The following is a 13,963-nucleotide window of genomic DNA, read 5'->3' as shown; positions in this document are numbered from 1 at the left end:
CCATCTGGCCCTGTCCTGAGTGTCGTCCACTGATACACCAGCCACTCTCATATCCTCTACCACTGCATCCATAAACCTCCTTGCTCACCTGAGGCACTTCCTGATTCACAACCTCTACCTCTTCTAACCTTCTTTCCCTTTCATTCTCTTGATTCATCAGCTCCTCAAAATACTCCTTCCACCTTCCAAAGACACTCTCCTCACCAGACAACACATTTCCATCTTTATCCTTTATCATCCTAACCTGCTGCACATCCTGCCCATCACGGTTTCTCTGTCTGGCCAATCTGTAGAAATCCTTTTCCCCTTCCTTAGTGTCCAACTTCTCATACAGCTTGCTATATGCCTTCTCTTTAGCTTCTGCCACTGCTCTCTTTGCCTTGCGACACATCTCCTTGTACCTCTGTCTACTTTCTTCATCTCGCTGAAAATCCCAATTCTTTTTAGCCAACCGCTTTCCTCTCAAACTTTCCTGAACGTCCTCATTCCACCACCACAACTCCTTGTCTATCTTACTCTGTCCTGAGGTCACACCAAGTACCTTCCTAGCCACATCCCTCACTGCATTTGAAGTCTCATCCCAGGTATCCAGAACACCACCATCATTACCCAGTACCTGCCTCACCTCATCCCTGAATTTTACACCACAGTCCTCATCCTTTAACTTCCACCACCTGATCTTAGGTTCCGCTCTCACTCTCTTCCTCTTCTTCACCTCCAACATCATCCTACATATCACCATCCTATGCTGTTTAGCTACGCTCTCCCCAGGTAACACCTTGCTATCACTAACCTCTTTCAGGTTTCGTCTCCCACAGAGGATATAGTCGACCTGTGTGCATCGTCCACCACTCTTATATGTTACCCTGTGATCTTCCTTTATCTTAAAGTAAGTGTTAACTACAGCCATCCTTTTAGCAAAATCTACCACCATTTGTCCTTCTGTATTCCTTTCATTAACACCATATCTACCCAACACCTCCTCATCACCACTGTTCCCTCCACCAACATGTCCATTTAAATCTGCTCCAATAACCACTCTCTCTTCTTTAGGAACCAGCAAAACAACTTCATCTGACTCTCTCCAGAATTCTTTTTTCTCCTCCACATCACAACCTACCTGAGGAGCATAAGTACTGATGACATTCATCATCACCCCATCAATCTCCAACTTTACACAGATCACCCTGTCACTTACTCGCTTTACCTCCACTACACTCTTACTAAATTCATCCTTCAGGATTACCCCTACTCCATTTCTCTTCCTGTCTACACCATGATAGAAGAGTTTGAAGCCACCACCAATGCTCCTGGCCTTGCTCCCCTTCCACTTGGTCTCCTGTACACACAGTATATCTATCTTCCTCCTCTCCATCGCATCAGCTAGCTCTCTCCCTTTACCTGTCATAGAGCCCACATTCAACGTACCAACTCTAACCTCCACCCTCCTGCTCTGCCTCCTCTCCTTCAGCTTCAGAACCCTCTTCCCCCTCTCCTCCTCCTCCTCGTCCCAACAGTAGTCCAATTTCCGCTAATGCCCTGTTGGACAACCGCACCAGTGGCGGTCGTTGTTAACCCGGGTCTCGACCGATCCGGTATGGAATTTCTGTTTTTGATCCGCATCATTTGATTTGGCGCAGTTTTTACACCGGATGCCCTTCCTGACGCAACCCTCCCTATTTATCCGGGCTTGGGACCGGCACTAAAATACACTGGTGTGTGCACCCTAGTGGCTAGGTTATCTAATTTAATGCACTGCCTGAATTAAATTACAGCAACTTTTGTCCATATTATTAAGGTGTAAAGCCAGGAGCAATCAACAACATGGTGATCACAAAACCTGTGCCAAATGGAACATCTCAAGGTGGAGTTAGGTATGGTGCTTAATTACTTCTAATTAGACATGCAATTGTGCAGTTTAGCTGCTCTATCACAAATGTATAGTTACAATTAACTTTAATTTAAATATTATAATTTAATATTAAACTAGATGCTTATAGTTTGGGGTATTGTCTGTACTTGAATTTGTAGGAGTGGACTCTACAGGGGCATGGTGACCACTATAGGCATGGCATCCCACAAGCCAGCTGTGCAGTGTGCATTTGGTATGGTGCAGGAAGGCAGAGGTCTGTCATATCAGCAGCCTGTGTTACCATCACGACACATCACTCTCCACCCTGATGTGCCATCAACCCCACTTCTTCCTCTAAAAGACCACCACCTTGATGCACCCACCTGTGCTTTTGTGTGCACTGAACAGGAACTCTTTCACCTGAAGTCTTTGGAGGTGTCACTTGATATGGCTCACAGAATTGAGATGTCAACTCTGGCACAAGCCTAGAGTAACAGCGTGATGTGTTCGTGAGGTGTGCCATGTCAGAGGGCATAGCTCTGCAGAGTCCCTTGCTGAACGCATCATCAGAGGTACCAGACGGACGGCTGAAATGAAGAGAGGTCTAGAGATGGAGTCCGGAGCAGCATCTGAGTATTGCAGGATACTCAGTGTAAATCACACACCATGTGGCCTCATCATCCACCCAGATGCTCCCTGGCTTGGTGCAGCCCCTGATGGTGTCGTATTTGACCCCACTGAATACCCCCAGTTTGGCTTGGTCGAGATTAAATGCCCTAATGTGAAGAATTACATTGACTGTAAGTATCTGTATATGGAGTACGGATGTTCAAAACTAAAAAAGACATGCGTATTACTGGCAGATTCAAATGTCAGTTACTAATCAGCGGGCTTCACTGGTGTGATTTTGTGGTGTGGGCTAAAGAGGATTTTTTTGTGGAGCTGGTTTATATGGATGCAGATGTACAGAGACAAATTCGTGAGAAGACAGATTTATTTTACTTCTACACATATATGACAAAATATCTGTCATTGAAATGTTAACATGTTCTATACAGAATCTTTTTTAAATCATATGTTCACTTATTTAACAATATTTGTGCTTTTCTTAAACAGCACATTGTTTTTGATGTAAAGAACCTGGAAATATGTTTATGAAAAAATATTTAGTTACAAATTTAAATGTTACAAATTATTCATATGTAATTAATTATTATTTGATTAATAAAAATAAGAGCTTTATTTTAACCCATGACTTAACTAGTGCTTTGTTTTGATAGTTTGACAACAGGCATGCCACTGTAAATAACTGGTTAATGTTTACTGTGTGAGAAAGGGAAATTATGCCATCAAACAACTTGTTTTGTTTGATTCTCCTTATTACACGTTCTACGCGTACACTAAGACGGGCTATGGATTGTGTTTCAGATACCTGGTATGCAGGCATCTGACTTTGCTTTAACAAAAATGGTGGGCAGTAGACTTTGCACTTAACACAATCAGTAATTAGGAAGCCCTTGCCAACCATCACTGCCATTTCTTCTGTGAGCAACTTGGCCAATCCTGACTGTTTGAATAACTCTTTGTTACATCCAGCAGCTACAGCACTCTCTACAGCTCAAAACCATGGACATGGAGGTTACACACACACACACACACACACACACAGACACTCACACACACACACACACTGTATGTGTGTGTGTGTGTGACACACACACACACTGTATGTGTGTGTGTGTGTGAGTGTGTGTGTATAACCTCCACGTTCGTGGTTTTGAGCTGTAGAGAGTGCTGTAGCTGCTGGATGATGGAGTCTTTTTCGTTCAGCGCCCCCTGCAGGCTGGCCTCGCTCTCCTGACTGGAGCGCTGCACAGTGTTCACTGTGTTCACCAGCTGCTGCAGCTCCACGTCCTTCTCCTTCAACAGCGTGTCAAAGCTCTGGACACACACACACACACACACACACGTACACGCACGTACACACACACACGCACACACACAGTTAAAAAGGTAAAAATACTCCATATTCTCAGTGTATTTCTTTTTTGCTGGAGATATGCACATGTATAAAAAACATTCACAAATGTATATACACAGCATGCATACACGCACACACCTTCAGCTGGTTCTCCCTCCTCAGTGCACTGTTAAGAGCCTGTGTTTTCTGAGCTAGCTCCTTCTTCAGTAGGACTGTGGCCTTAATACTGACTGGGGGAGAATTCACCTCACTGTTCCGCCGTGATATTTGAGCTAGATATATATATATACACACACACACGATTATGCTATCTATTAAATTATTACATGCTACAGATTTTTTAAACCGCTCCAGCACCTGAGTGGGCAGAGCCTCTGACACCTTTAACTGAGCCACTGGCCCGCCTCTCTCCTGGACCTGTGTGCAACAACGATCCTTCTGCTCACGTGGTCAGATTTCGGTGTAACACCGGCAAACATGAGTGGAGACGTGCTCACGTGCTGCACGGCACACCAGATAGCACTGGGCACAGAGGGTCGTGTTGTACTTTGCATCGACTGCGATGTTAAAAAAGAGAGAGAGAGAGAGAGAGAGAGAGAAAGAGAGATCATATTACACCTGCACTCCACTCACTGCACTGGTTACCTGTCAGCTTTAGAATAGATTTTAAGGTTCTAGTCATGGTTTTTAAATGTCTTCATGGTCTTGCTCCTCTTTACCTCAGTGAAATGATGGTTAGATATGTTCCAGTCAGGTCTTCAAACAGTAATCTACTGGTGATTCCTAAAAGCCGATTTCTTTAGGCCTAGTGAGTGACACTAACTCATTTACTGCCTCACCAGATTCACAGGCTCAAAGTGTGAGTCTTCATCATCATAGATGTCCTCTTGTTGTTGTTCTTCTTCTTCAAAGTCTTTTTCACGCAGAGAAAGCCTGCAAACACAAACCCACACACAGAAAGCTCAGAAGGTGTAAACCTCCATAAGCTTCCACATTCCTTCTGTATTTAACAGAGTTGTGACTTTACTGCCAAATTAAGTCCTCAGACATCAGCAATTTCTACACACACACACACACGCGCGCGCCCACATACACCCAGGATTCTAAGGGGTCTCAAGATTCTCCGAAGTTCACCAGGGGAGTAACACTGCAGTCGGGGCCTACAATATCAGTATCATCATTAGGGATTTGGACCCATAGTATTGTTAACCTTGTAAATCCTGTAAAGCGCTTTGTGACAACATGTGTTGTGAAAAGCGCTATACAAATATATTTGATTTGATGATACCAGGTCACGTCCACCTGAACCAATCACCACCAACACTACTTTGCAGTCACTGTGAAGCATTGCCTACATTTCCATGTTTGCATGCTAAGCTGTTCCTATCGTTTACTCTCGTGTTACTCAAGAACTGCAGAATATGTGATCTGCTGTCTGCCGTCTCACCTGCTACCACAACCACTTCTACCCCTTCCAAGTCTCATGGAGGGATGAGTTCCCCTCTACACCTCGCCACAATTATTTTAAATAAAATATACACTGGCTATACTGAAGTTCACCTCTGACCACATGACTTCGCAGTATTATGTCTAAATATCTAGTAAGGACAAAACTAAAGTGCTCAATGAACTAAGTTATAGTCACTACCTCACAGGATTGAAATGTCTGTTTTGTTTTTTTTTTTTTTTGTGACTTATCTGTATTGGCCTCACCAAAATCGTACTCCCCTTAAAATAACCCTTGTTGAATGTAGAGATATGTGCTTCATATAGAATAGCCTACACATCCAGTTAAGTCACAAAAATTAGAGTTAACCAGAGATTTCAGTCCTGTGAGGTTGTGTTGCAGGCCGTCTGATCAAGGCCAACCACAAGCTGGTGGCGCCGCCTGCCCCCTGCTGGCCACCAAGAGCAACAGCGACCTGCAGAAACAAGAGGACAAACAGCTGATGGACGTGAGTGCAGACCAGACAGAAAGGACCAATCAAAGAGCTGCACGAGGAACCTGCTAGGAGAAGGAATCAGTACACATGCTTACATAATACATACATACATAAATGTGTGTGTGTGTGTGTGTATTCAGTTCACAGCAATGAATGACATTAGTATCACACAGGAAAGCACATCATTATGTGCTATGGATGTTAAGGGAAGAGCCAGTGTGTAAGGAGATGAACTACTGTTGTAATCAAGAGGAGCTTGAACATGACATTGTAGTTAATGTGTAGCATTGTATTGTAGCTATACAAGATAGCATTTTGAGTCTATTGAATGTCAAGAATGTGATGTCTGCAGGAATGCAACTGTTATTTTTAATGACGTGTATTAAACAGCCTTTTCTGTAAGGTTGCTTTTACGAGCCCCACAATAACCATTGATTTGAGTCACTTCAAGTTCACTACAATATCATAATCATTTCGTTTCATTTTATTCCTGCACAGAGTACACACACCAACGTGCTAGATATTATCTGTAGAACCTGTAGAACCATCCTGCGCACCCGGTGCTAACGGGCCGCCCAATGGAGGATGGGTTCCCTTTTGAGTCTTGGTCCTCCAAAGGTTTCTTCCTAATCCCCACCACCATAGGGAGTTTTTCCTTGCCACTGTCGCCTTGGCTTGCTCATTAGGGATCTGGACCCATACGATTGTAAAGCTGCTTTGTGACACGTGTTGTGAAAGCTATATAAGTAAATTTGACTTTGACTATACAACAAAAATAACTTCTATGTTTAATTTACAGTAGAACTATAATCCACACACTTCTTTGAATGTGTTTTAGGCACACTGAAACAGCATATATAATTTACTATAGCTATAAATTATTATACATCTAAGCATTCCTGCTTTTAACCTAGTAATTGTGATTATGTGTATAATTTTATGTAATGTATGATTTTTTTAAAAATAGTTTGTCACTTGTACTACATCACTGTCCCACTAGTGGGCAGTATTTGACAGTGAGCTGTGTTGAAACCAGAGACCGTATATTATGTCTCAGAGGGCCTAAAATATTCTTAAAACATAAATATATATAATATAATTTATCCAAATTTATTTTATCTACTTACAGTTTGACAATCAACATCTAAATAATTACAAAAATATAAGCAAATAAATTATTCAACCGTGTCTATTCAATCTGTGTTGGAAGGTGAGGGGTTAAGTGGTAGCCTGTGAGCCTGTGTCTCCCCCTATCAGGACTGTGATGCCCGCTGTCCGTTTACAGAGGGCCTGGCAGTTATAATGGCCTATGTGCACGCTGTTAAGTGACGTAATTTCCGCTAAAAGGTTAGGCTGGTTGTTTACATCTGGTAGCCATTGAAAGCGTACACTGTGCTAGCTATTCACCTCACCAGTCTTGTAACGAGCATATTTACCGTTATTTACTTGGAGTATGGGAAAGAACAGAGCGTCCACCCAACACTGATCTAACAGAGATGCAGACTGACCATGATGATGATGACCCCTTACCGTGTCATGAACATGACTACTGCGTCAGTAATGAGCCTGCTGCGCTTGATCTCTCCCTCAATGAAAATGAAGAGCTACGCGAGGAGATATCAAGGCTCCGAAAACAAATCGAAGACTTAACTGTCAGCAAGTTCTGATTGGAGCGGTTTTCTGACTCTGATGACGACATACGATTCTTTACCAGGGAAATAAAAAATATGGCAAGACACAGTATACGGATGGGCCTTCTCTGGTATCTGAAATACATTGTGAATGAATTAGCCATTATATAACTTTATATATAACTTTTATATTCCACAGATTTGCAAGCCATGCCCACCTGATGGGCTTTTGGAAGCAAATAGAGCCAGCCACCCACAACATCATACGGGTTACAAGAGCATGGACTGTTGAGAAGACTGATCAGGTCCCTCACTCTGCCAGTGCAACGGTAAATGTTTTCGTGTTGTCCATACAAAGCATGTTATGTCATCATTTTCAAATTAATCTTTACATCAAAAGAAGTTTTGATAGTCATAATGTAATATGACAATAGGATAATGTATTTTTTTCCCCAGGTTCTTCAACCAATTGATGAGTTTTTTCTCTTCATGAACTACCTGTCATTGGGACTGATGCAAAAGGATTTGGCCCACAGATTTAGAATACATCGGTCAACTGTTAGTCGTATTATTAACACCTGGGCCAACTTCCTTTATACTGTATTGGGAGCCGTTTCTATTTGGTTAGATGTGGACACTGTGAAAACTCACCTCCCAGATGTGTTTCAGGACTACGCTGACACTCAAATAACTTTAGATTGCACAGAACTGAGATGTCAAACTCCAAATTCCCTTCTCCTCCAGAGTGAAGTGTTTTCCACTTATAAATCACACTGTACATTCAAAGGGTTGATTGGGATAGCCCCTCATGGCGCAGTGACCTTTGTGTCTTCTCTTTATCAAGGTGCTATCAGTGATAAAGAGATCTTAAAGCAGTCTGGCATTGTGGCCCTCCTTGACCCATCTATGGCCATCATGGTGGACTAGCTAGCAGGTTTCCTTGTTGAAGACTGCGTTCCATGCAAAGTCCACATACCCACGTTTCTGTCAAAGAGAGCTCAACTGTCTAGGTCAGAGATCAGAACGTCACAGTCCATTGCAAGACTGAGAGTCCATGTTGAGCGTGTGATTCGCAGAGACAAAGAACATAAAATATTCAGCACAGTGATCCCCCTTTCAATCACAGGGAGCATAAACCAAATTTTTACTGTTGCCTGTCTTTTGGTGAATTATCAAAATGGCCCCTTGGTAAAAGCCTGGGCAAACAATGGCTAATCTCAATCCAGAATTAGACAGATGATGTAATGTGAATTACGGTGATTTATTTATTTATTTTTTTCTCTAACCTTAAAATGATCCCTTTAAGGTCAGGGGTCGGCAACCCGCGGCTCTGGAGCCGCATGCAGCTCTTTGATGCCTCTGATGCGGCTCAGCTTTTGAATAGAATTAATGAGTATTTAATTAACGTATATTATTTTTGAGACTTAAAAAAATGTTTGGGTGGAATTTCACAAATGTCCGGTATTTAGTTTCGGTTCGCTTGAGTGACATGTCATCGTCACTGAAATAAATTTCCAATTATTTTGCTTTTGTGGCTCCGAGTCAAAAAGGTTGCCGACCCCTGCTTTAGGTCATGCTAGTCTGTAAATATTGGCTGCAATGTTAAGGTACAGTGCAATATGATTAATTGTATAAAATGCTTTCACTTTTATATGTAAAATTGACACAACACAATACAACATTATATATTTCTTAACTTTTACTGTATTTGTAAAAAATGAAATTAATACAATAGTAATACAATTGACAGAATAAATTGAAATTGTTTTAATTGTTCATGACTTCATGTCTTCATTATGATTTTCTATTGCTTGGGCATAGAGAAGTATTTTGGCATGTAAGTGTTAAAGAAAAACATGTCACACCTCCTTTTCACCTCTTCTAATACACTGCTATCTCTGTAAACTCGCTGCACAAAGATATCATCATAGGCACAGATAACTAAATCACACCACTGCATACCAGTAATCAATAACTGGCACTGAATTTGCCAATAATAACAATGGCTCTCCTTCAATTTGTGTAGGCCTTGTGCCACTTTGAGGAATTTGCAGTCTACATAGCTTTGTGTATTTGGGCACTTAATTTCAACAAGCCCAAATGATGGACGCTCAAGTGGGTCATATACAAGTCCATCAGGTGATGCACCCAGCCAAGATGCATCTGGATGAATCACTAGCCCACACTTGGTCAAGTTCAAGTTTTTCAGAACTGCATAGTCCTTTAAGGCCCCTGTTTCCATTTCAAGTCCCCTTTTCATGTGTGCTGTTTGTCGTGTCCCTCGGATTATCCTTTCTGCCAGGCTTTCTGCAGCACCTGGACCTCTAACGTGGCTCACCTCTCTGAAATGCGACGCAGTCACTCTTTCTCTCCTAAGTGAATGCCACTCAGGTGTAGCACTTTGGGATCTTGTTGCCTCCTCAATAAGGTGTGACTGTGACAAGGTCACAGAAAGTGAGCTTAGGTGTAGCTGTTCTTGGTGTGTTGGCACAAATGAATATTCAGGTGGGCTTAGATGGTAACATTCTAGTGGCAGACTCGGGAATGGGGGTGCATCCTCATGTATGACAACACTGTCAGATGGAGGTGGTGGTTGTTGATAGGACAGTACACTGCCAACTTGTACCTTCCCAAAGATGGAGTCCACAAGTGGCTTGTCAGGCGAGATGCTCATTGTGCAGATGAGTGGAAGAGAATCTGCTTTCATTCCAGCGTAGACTGGTCCAGGATTGAGGGTGGCCGGGTGTGGGAGCTCACCGCTGTAGCCCTTGAAAAGTGTACTTCTGAAATAAAAGAAGAGTGAATAACATTTATTTTTACACATTGTAATCTGTTCACGAGCACAACTGATTGTGAATCACATATCACATGTCATCTGAAGTACAACGAGGCTAAATTAAATTTTGAAGAGAACAGGGTCTTATCAGATGATCAAAAGCATTTATTTTTTTACCACACACTGTAGTCTGCCTATTAAATTTGGTACTACATACCTAACTCCACTGGCTGTAGTAGCACCTGGTTTTGGCTTTAGGACAACCATGGCATCCACGGGTCCAGGCTTCACCCCCTATTAATTTAAAAGATGGTGTTAGTAAAGTGACTGTGATACATTAACTAACATTAAATAATGAAATAAGACAAACCATTGTTGGTGGTTTATGCCACTTCTGTTCTGTCTGTGTGCATGAAAGGACAGGAGGGACGACAGACATGCCAGATTCAGAATAATGAGCAGTCTGGAAAAGCAACGCAACCAGCAACACAAGAGCAGTTGCTGTTAATGAGCACAACTGGCATTGAATCACGTAATGTCATCTGAAATACACAAGAGGCAAAATGTAATATCCTGAAAAGAAGACTTCAGCAATGTCAATAGGCGCACTATCTGTCCCATCATGTTGTTAGTGGTGAATGTCACTTGTCTATTGTCTCATGTAACGTTTGTGCTGTTTTGCATCACTCTTAAAACACTTGGCTATACTGTCTTTCTATTCTACAGTGTTGTGCATGGTTCAATCAACTATAAACTAAATATATTTTCATTTTCACTCCAGATGAAATGCTTACACATAGGAGTGAAACAGGCCTACTTATATTTATATTATTTTGTTGTTTCCACCACCTACAACAGAACAGGTTTTACTTCAACTGCTTCTTGAAGAGTGTTATCAGAATATGTTAATAGGTGTAAGTGTTGAAGCCATATGTTAATAAAGAAGTCAAGATGAAGGATTTGAAAGACAGATTGACAGATTTTAGAAAATGCCGTTTGAAGAATAGCTGAGGTGGACTATATTCTGCTTTTGAGTCATAGAGGTAGATAACAATAGCTCGAACTGTAAAATAAACTCCCATTTGTTTACTATAGGCAAAATAGACTGCTAATGATTCCCACTCAGCTACTCTGCATTTGGCTACCATTGTAAGCTTTAAAAACCAATGCCTATGGTTATCACAGCTTACGTGAAGTAAGAGCAAGGATAAAAGATTGAACTTGTGTTGAACTAACTTTTGAACTTGTTCAACAGAACTTTGAACGTGACACTGAACAGAACTCGTGTCATTTTAACCAGTCCTACTCTCAGCTGGTGTGGCGTATCTGTTTTCTTCATAGATCTGTAGCAGTGAGCCCTCACTGTTTTCTCGTTAGCCTTACTTTTGCCTGATACTTCCATCAGAAATACAAACATGTTTTAAAAAGGCATTTCTAGTACTAGGACAGGTTGGTTCGTTACTAAAAACAACATCACTTCATTAGACTGCCACCTCAGGCTGGCTAGCTAACTAGCGTCAGCCACTTACCTTCAAAATTGCAGAGGTAGGATGAAACGTAGAACTTGAAACCCTTTTCAAGTTTACTCTGTTTTTACAAGTTGTTTCTCCGCCAGTTGAGTATGATGAGGCTCAACTGATGAGGCTCAGGGATTCCGTGTCATACAGCGACGTGCTCAGGGTCCTAGTGCCTGTAGAATTAATGGCCCGATTTACGGAATTTAAAAACCAGGACATTTCCACAGTTTTAAAAAATATCCCGGGACGCCCGGGACAGGACGTGAAATATGGACATGTCCCGGGAAATACGGACGTTTGGTCACCCTAACTAAACGTTATTTTTGGTGGCCAGACGTAAGATAACAATCGGAACTATTAACTATCTTGTATAATGTATCTAAGTTGGCCACTGACGCTACATAGCTACCCTAACTAGTAGCTATAATGTAACTAGTAGCTATAATTGGGCGAATTGGGGAGGTTATAGATAGCTGCTTGAATGTCATGTGGCTAAATAGATAATCCGACGTTAAAATATTATTTAGCTTTGCCTATCTGACCTTTAAAAGTGTGAACGTGGAGTGTTTAATAAGGTGTCGGGTAATGTCATATACGTGCTGCTGGTCGTGATATCTGTTGTCATTTAGAGTAACACAAGCGGGTCCTTCAGTGTCCTGAGCGCTCCTAGCACCACCGTAAATATAGCCGCACACGCAAAACTATCACTTTTGGAGTTAAGAGTTTAATAATAATGTTAAAGGATGCATCTATCTAAAGATGGAATCAGCATACAGTATATTACAATATATCAGCATACAGTATATGACTCTAAATTACAATCATTTGTTACGTATGAGGAGGGAATAGATTAGTTCTATTACGCAATTCCTTCGATTTTGGTGAGCGAGTATTTGCGGCGCAACGAGTTTAGTGTGGAGGACGTGACAGGTACTGCTGATTCTCTCTCTCTCTCTCTCTCTCACACACACACACACACACACACACACACACAAAGCATTTATTAGTTATTCATGCACCTCTGTCTGCCTCGAGTATAGTATCCCCTACAACACTAAGAACATAAGAAGGAACAAACTGTTTTTCTCTCTCTCTCTCTCTCTCTCTCTCTCTCTCTCTCTCTCTCTCTGTGAGTGTTCGAGTATTAGCCTGTAAGCCCATTATTAGAGCTATTTTATTTGGTGAATGAAAGTATTTGTATGTGCTTTTTATACACAGTAGCTCCATGTAGAGGTGTGTGTGTGTGTGTCACTCTCAGTTCAGTTCAGATGAAATATATCCAAATAAGGTTACATCTGCTTTGCCAGGACCGTGTTACAGCACTGGACAATAATGAATAACTGGATTCTTAGACAATGTAACATTATGGAGTCCCAGAACGGGATTCGTTCGTGGTGGATGTTTAGGCTGTCTGACGTGATGGTGCGGTCTTCTGCTCCGCTGCTCTTTTTAGATGTTCTGTGATGTAGAGCGCGAAACCTAAGATCTGCATGCACAGGCCTTTGAGGATAACTTGACCACAAGTGTTTGTCTTTTGTGGGAAGTGTGTGTTTTGTCTTTGTGAAAAGTTCTTTTCATGAACAAGCGGTTGTCATAAAAACAAACAAACAAAAAAACAAACATGCATGTTTGTCTTTATCTTTCTGATATTTTCTCTCCCATAACTCCTCCCCTCGTCTCTTTGTTTATTTCTGTTCCTCCTCATCTCTGTCCATTTATGTGATGTTTGTGTGTGTGTGTGTGTGTGTTTGTGTAGAACATTGAGTTAAAAGTGGAGGTGGAGTCCATGAATAGAGAGCTCGCAGAGAAACGGGACCTACTGGTGTCTGCATCGTAAGCCCCGCCCACTGCACATGTCAATTCATGGAAACTAGATGTGCCACTCATTGATTTGAATTTTAAAATAAAGAAATTGCTCATTTATGCTTCTATATGTTTAAAATGGTGTGTGTGCGTGTGTGTGTGTGTGTGTGTGTGTGTGTGTAGGAAAGCCCTGAGGTGAGTCCTGAGGGTCTGTGTCACCAGGGGGGCGCAGTGTCGTCCACAGGACCACGTCCACACGTCTTTATCTCTTCTGAATATGCTGTTTGAATGTTCCAAGTTGTTGTTGTTGTTGTGATTCATCTAGTGATGTGATTTTCATCTCTTCAGTTATTTGAATCTAATTCTGCCTCCCAACATGATGCTAACTTTTCCCACCTTCTTTCACAGAGTGATTGAGCGTCTCCAGGAGTCTATCAAAAACCAGGACGCTCTGATTGGA

General features: G+C 41.8%; 3 long non-coding RNA genes across 5 annotated transcripts; 1 reads left to right on the top strand and 2 right to left on the bottom strand.

Moving 5' to 3' along the window:
* LOC143476607 (uncharacterized) lies at window positions 1-2,986 on the top strand. 3 transcript variants are annotated; one of them, XR_013121337.1, is made up of 5 exons: window positions 1-584; window positions 803-889; window positions 1,641-1,715; window positions 1,799-1,874; window positions 2,032-2,986. It is a non-coding gene; the product is annotated as an uncharacterized LOC143476607 (long non-coding RNA). The 3 variants fall into 3 exon arrangements; XR_013121336.1 differs by lacking the exon at window positions 1,641-1,715; XR_013121335.1 differs by having other exon boundaries at window positions 1,641-1,874.
* Window positions 2,987-3,744: 758 nt separating this feature from the next.
* LOC143476012 (uncharacterized) lies at window positions 3,745-4,815 on the bottom strand. The gene is made up of 3 exons (XR_013121211.1): window positions 4,673-4,815; window positions 3,972-4,390; window positions 3,745-3,793 (listed from the first exon to the last, which is right to left on the bottom strand). It is a non-coding gene; the product is annotated as an uncharacterized LOC143476012 (long non-coding RNA).
* Window positions 4,816-10,324: 5,509 nt separating this feature from the next.
* On the bottom strand, window positions 10,325-12,041 carry LOC143476553 (uncharacterized). Its single transcript, XR_013121323.1, has 3 exons — window positions 11,713-12,041; window positions 10,554-10,646; window positions 10,325-10,477 (listed from the first exon to the last, which is right to left on the bottom strand). It is a non-coding gene; the product is annotated as an uncharacterized LOC143476553 (long non-coding RNA).
* Between the last annotated feature and the right edge of the window lie 1,922 nt (window positions 12,042-13,963).

Source organism: Brachyhypopomus gauderio, chromosome 15, assembly GCF_052324685.1.
Source record: "Brachyhypopomus gauderio isolate BG-103 chromosome 15, BGAUD_0.2, whole genome shotgun sequence".
NCBI lineage: Eukaryota > Metazoa > Chordata > Actinopteri > Gymnotiformes > Hypopomidae > Brachyhypopomus > Brachyhypopomus gauderio.
This window is presented reverse-complemented; position numbering and strand designations above follow the sequence as displayed.